This window comes from Humulus lupulus, chromosome 2, assembly GCF_963169125.1.
Source record: "Humulus lupulus chromosome 2, drHumLupu1.1, whole genome shotgun sequence".
Classification (NCBI taxonomy): Eukaryota; Viridiplantae; Streptophyta; class Magnoliopsida; order Rosales; family Cannabaceae; genus Humulus; species Humulus lupulus.
Window position 1 is genome coordinate 126692158 of NC_084794.1, and position 5854 is coordinate 126698011.

Consider the following 5854-nt stretch of genomic DNA (forward strand, 5'->3'; position numbering starts at 1 on the left):
CCCCGGATTCCCTAATGTGGTTTAACGGTTGGATTAGTAGGCCGGGAGGGCCATAATTGCTTAATTATGCTGTTAAACGTGTTTATGAATGTTTATGAGAATTATATTATAATATAATGTTAATTGTATGCATGTCGGTGATATATGTTGAGACCACATTATGATGTGGGTTTGTTCGAGCTGTTCGACATGAGACGATCGTAGATGATTGATTAGCGGTTTAGTCACAACGGAATTAAGTGTCGGGACTTGGTTTGAGTCTCGGGGTGATTTTGATGATTAGAGCGTTACCGGGAGATAAAGGGTAACGGGATGTGAATTATTGGTGTTTGAGATTATTGAGAATAACGGGAATTGGAGAGCGTTAATTATGATTAACGAGTTAGGAGGAAAGTACCAAAAATGCCCTTGGGAGTCTTTAGAAACCATTAATTGACCTAGGGGTAAAATGGTCATTTCACCCCTAGGATAGATATAACCCTTATTCAGCTGAAAAAGGTGATGGAAAAACAGAGTGTTTTTGAGAGTTCTCCCGTACTTTCTTTTTCTCTCTGTTCTTTGTGATTTCTGAACCAACTTTGAGGATTCTAGCTTGGGAAGCAAGCCTTGGGAGATTGGGAGTATGTTCCACTAGTGAAGGCCATCATAAGCCAAGCTTTGGGTAAGTTTCTAACCATAGTTTCTCTGGTTTGCTCTGTTTTAGTTTTGTTTTGCAGCTGAAATGTTTAGGGTGAATTCATGGGTTTTGTTGGGAGTTTTGGCTAGGGTTCCCATGCTTGTGATGTTTGGGATGTGTTGGGATGGTTTTTGGGTTCATTTGGCATCAAGAATAGGCTTTGGAAGCTTGGGAATCGAGTTAGAATCGAAGGAGATGAAGAAAGTCGGTTCAGGGGTGTTCTGGGCTGGAGGTAGCGCTACAGCGCCCACCCTAGGGCGCTATAGCGCTCCTCAGGGAGGTTTCTGGTACTTGGGCGGTTCTGAGTATAGCGCTGTAGCGCTAGGGGTTGAGCGCTGTAGCGCTACCCTGTTCCTTCCAAACCCCGTTTTGAGTGTTTTTAAGGGTTTTTGACTTGGGGTTTCAATCCTTAAGGCCCGGGATCGATTCTACTCACCGTGTGGGCATGTTTCGAGGTCCCGAGGGTGGTGCTTAGGTTAAGACCCTATTATTGTGGATTCTCATTAATGGAGGTTATAATTGGTCGTGATTAGGTAACCGCCAAGGAACTAAAAGACCGATCGTTCTCAGGGGTCGTCTTTATCATACTTCTCGCTCGAACTTGAGGTAAGAAAACAGTGTACGGACACAGTTGCACCCTGTGCAGGTATATGACATGCATGGTTTGATATTGAGGCATGTTGTTTGTTATATGTGAACGTGGATTGCATATCAAATGCTAATGATTGCTAATCACCTGTTAAAGACACTGACTAGTCAGGGACCGACTCTAAAGTCGATGATCACGCATTGAATGGCTCTATGGCATTAATGCGGGACCGGACCTAAGGTCGATGAACTTATAAGCGCTTGCCTGGTCTACGACCAGATGACTATAGCCAAGGTATATGACCCCGGTGATCGTTTGTCACGTGGCTAAGGGACGTTGTCCATAGTTTCGACTCTAGAGTCGTGAGGAGGGTTATGTTGGTGACCAGTCACCATGCACCTGTCCTGAACAAACTTATGAATGAAACACTTATCGATTAAGCCCTGGTGACCCTATCGTCACATGGCTAGAAGGAGCGATGCTCATTACTGTGACTTTTGGCTATTGTCACCTATTTGTTGGACTGATAGTCCTGAGTGGTTATTATGGCCATTGTTGATATTACATCATGTTCTATTATGTTTTCTTGCTGGGCCTTGGCTCATGGGTGCTATATGGTGCAGGTAAAGGAAAGGAAAAGCTTGGCCAGCCTTGAGTGGAGAGCTTGGGCGATGTAATGTACATACAGGGCCGCTTGACCGCCACGGTCGAGGAGTTCTCAGAGGGACTAGGGGTTTACCCTATTTTTGCCGCTTAGGCCGGCGGAGTTTGTAAATTGAAACTGTAGCAACTCTTTTGTAATACGAACTACTTGTAAACATTTTAAAAGGCTCATGAGCAGTTTATTTACTTAATGAAATGTACCCTTTCCTTTTTACTGGTTTTCCACCTTAACCTGATAATAACACTTAGAACACGTTTTTAGCCAAAGGACTCGGGTAGCGAGTCAAATTTCCGGTTCATCGTTCTCCGTAACTGTTCTGGGGTAGCCAGGGCGTTACAACTTGGTATCAGAGCAATGCCAAGGTTAGGGTTCCTGTAGACTGGCTGGGTATGTACACACATCGTCGAAGACAAGCTCGACTCGTGGTTTGGTAACTATCTAAGAGGTTACATGTGTAATTGTTTAAATATGATATATATGCTTTACCTGTGTGCATGAGATATTACGGTGAGCTTGTGCCCTGAGATATTATATCTTCAGCAAATGTGTACTAATTGGTACTGAGATTGCTGGCGCCTGCTTATTAGCATGGTTGTTTATAAGTTATTATGTGATACATGCTGAGTGCTGAGTGCCATAAACATGTATCTGCTTGTGAATACTGAATGACTGTGGAATGTAATAGTTGTCTGTTGTTCTTGGACCGTGAGGCGGCAAGAGGTTTAGTTATTACTACCTGACTGGCCGTATTGATTATTGTTTCAGTAAGGTATCAGTGACAGAATGAACTCAGGACAGACAGACATGTCAGCTGGCCAGAGTGATCCAGGCCAGAATAATAACAGTCAGGGTCAAGAGAATGACCAATCTCAGGTTCCACAGCCAGCACCTGCAAACTGGCAACAGTTGTTTAACGATTTGCAGGCTACAGTGTTAAAACAGGGAGAGGAGCTTCGTCTCCTAAGACAGCAGCAAGTGCCTGTAGTGGCTAGTGTTGCAGAGGCACCTTCTGTGTCAGTGCCAGTTATTGGGCCACTGCCTAGGGTTGAAAACAGATTGGAACCTCTTTATGAGCGGTTCAGGAAACAGCAACCTCCTGTGTTTGAAGGCAGTGCCGATCCTATCAAAGCTGAACAATGGATGAGCATGCTTACCACTATGCTTGACTTTATGAGGGTAGTTGGTAATGAGAGGGTGGCCTGTGCTGCCTATATGTTTCGGGAAGATGCCCGGATATGGTGGGAAGTGGTTGGCCAGACCAAGGATGTTAATCTCTTGAGTTGGGAGGAATTTCAGACCTTGTTCAATGAAAAGTATTACAATGACGCCATTAGAGCGGCGAAGGCTGATGAATTTATGAGGCTACTTCAGGGAAACTTATCAGTAACCGAGTATGCCTTAAGGTTTGATCGCTTGGCAAAGTTTGCCAAGGAGTTGGTGCCCACTGATGGGACCAGGAGAGAGCGTTTCTTACAGGGGCTACAGCCCAGGTTAGCCCGAGATGTGCGCATCACCACTGTGGCAGGAGTGACTACTTATGCACAGGCGGTGGAGAAGGCGCTTACAGCTGAAACTGCAGAGATTAAGATCTGGCGTGAGAATGCAGCCAGAAGGGATTTCAGGAGGCCAGGTCCTCCATTTGTGGGTTCTGGTAGGGGTGTTGGCCCCAATGATCAGAAGAGGAAGGTTCCTAACACCTTCCCAGTTTCAGGTCCTGACAGGAGACCTCGTGGTGTTACAATAGGTCGTCCTGGGGGCAGTGAAGCCTGGAGGTCTTATCCCGAGTGTCCTAGATGCAAGAGGCATCACTTGGGAGAGTGTAAGGCAAGGGCCTGCTTCTCTTGTGGAGTAGTGGGTCATTTGAAAAAGGATTGCCCTAAGGCAAGAAAGGAAGAGCCCAGGAAGGCAGATAGCTCGGCCCCAGCGCGAGTGTTTGCTTTGACTCAAGCAGAAGCTGAGGCTTCGCCCTCAGTTGTTACAGGTCAGCTTCTTAGTGCAGGAACTGTTTATAATGTATTGATTGACTCTGGTGCTACACATTCCTTTGTTGCGAGTAGTGTTATTGATAGATTGTGTAGACCTTGTGATTTCTATGCTGTGGGGTTTGGTACTTTGTTACCCACTGGGGAGCTGGTTGTATCCAGGAGGTGGGTCAGATCTTTGCCAGTGATAGTGGAGGGCAGAGAGTTGTCGGTGGATCTTATAGAGTTAGTTATGACTGACTTTGATATGATACTAGGTATGGATTGGTTGGCCAAGTATGGGGCAACCATTGATTGCAGAAGGAAGATGGTCACCTTTGAGCCTGAGGGTGAGGATCCTTTTGTATTTGTTGGTACTGTGCATGGACCCCGTATTCCTATGATTTCTGCATTGAGGGCTAGGGATTTATTGCAAGGGGGTTGCATTGGATTCTTAGCCAGTGTGGTTGATACCACCAAGGTCGTGCCAGTGAGACCAGAGGATACTAGACTTGTGTGTGAGTTTCTGGATGTGTTTCCAGAGGATTTGCCAGGGTTGCCACCACACAGAGAGATTGAGTTCGTTATAGAATTGGCCCCAGGGACGGAGCCAGTGTTTAGAGCACCATACAGAATGGCCCCAGCTGAGTTGAAAGAATTAAAGGTACAGTTGCAAGAGCTGTTGGACTTGGGTTTTATCAGACCTAGCTTTTCACCTTGGGGTGCGCCAGTTCTGTTTGTGAAGAAGAAAGATGGTTCTCTGAGGATGTGTATAGATTACAGGGAACTGAATAAGTTGACAATTAAGAACCGGTATCCTTTGCCAAGAATAGACGATCTGTTTGATCAGTTGCAGGGTAAGACGGTATTCTCTAAGATCGACCTTCGTTCTGGTTATCATCAGTTGAGGGTCAAGGAGGGAGACATACCGAAGACCTCTTTTCGCACTAGGTATGGGCATTACGAGTTTCTAGTTATGTCCTTTGGATTGACTAATGCCCCTGCTGCTTTCATGGATATGATGAACAGAGTGTTCAAGGATTATTTGGACCAGTTTGTGATCGTCTTTATCGATGATATTCTGGTGTATTCTCAGACTGAGTTAGAGCATGAGCAGCATCTGAGGTTAGTGCTGCAGAGGTTGAGAGAACACAGATTGTTTGCAAAGTTCAAGAAGTGTGAATTCTGGTTGTCTCAGGTGTCCTTTCTTGGGCATATTGTCAGTAAGGAGGGGATTACAGTAGATCCAGCAAAGATTGAAGCGGTCAGAGATTGGCCAAGGCCAAAGAATGCTTCTGAGGTTAGAAGTTTCCTTGGATTGGCAGGGTATTACAGACGTTTTGTGGAGGGGTTCTCAAAGATTACTACTTCGTTGACTGAGTTGACACGCAAGGGTCAGAAGTTTGTGTGGTCGGAAAAATGTGAGAACAGCTTCCAGGAGTTGAAACAGAGGTTGATTACAGCTCCAGTTCTGAGTCTTCCGACAGACCAGGAGAAGTTTGTGATATACTGCGATGCTTCTCATCAGGGTTTGGGCTGTGTTTTGATGCAATCAGAGAGAGTTATAGCTTATGCTTCTCGTCAGCTGAAGGAGTACGAGAAGAGGTATCCCACCCATGATCTAGAATTAGCAGCGGTGGTTTTTTCTTTAAAGATATGGAGGCACTATCTCTATGGAGAGAAGTGTGAGATTTATACAGATCACAAGAGCCTAAAGTATTTCTTTACTCAGAAGGACTTGAACATGAGGCAGAGGCGTTGGCTAGAGTTAGTAAAAGATTATGATTGTGATATTTTGTATCACCCAGGGAAAGCCAACGTGGTAGCTGATGCTTTAAGCCGGAAGGGTCCGGGACAGATTCATGGTATTAGGCTGATAGCCAGGGAGTTAGCTGATGATATGACCAGAGTTGGTATAGAGTTCCTGATAGGCCAGTTGGCCAATGTTACGCTACAGTCTACGC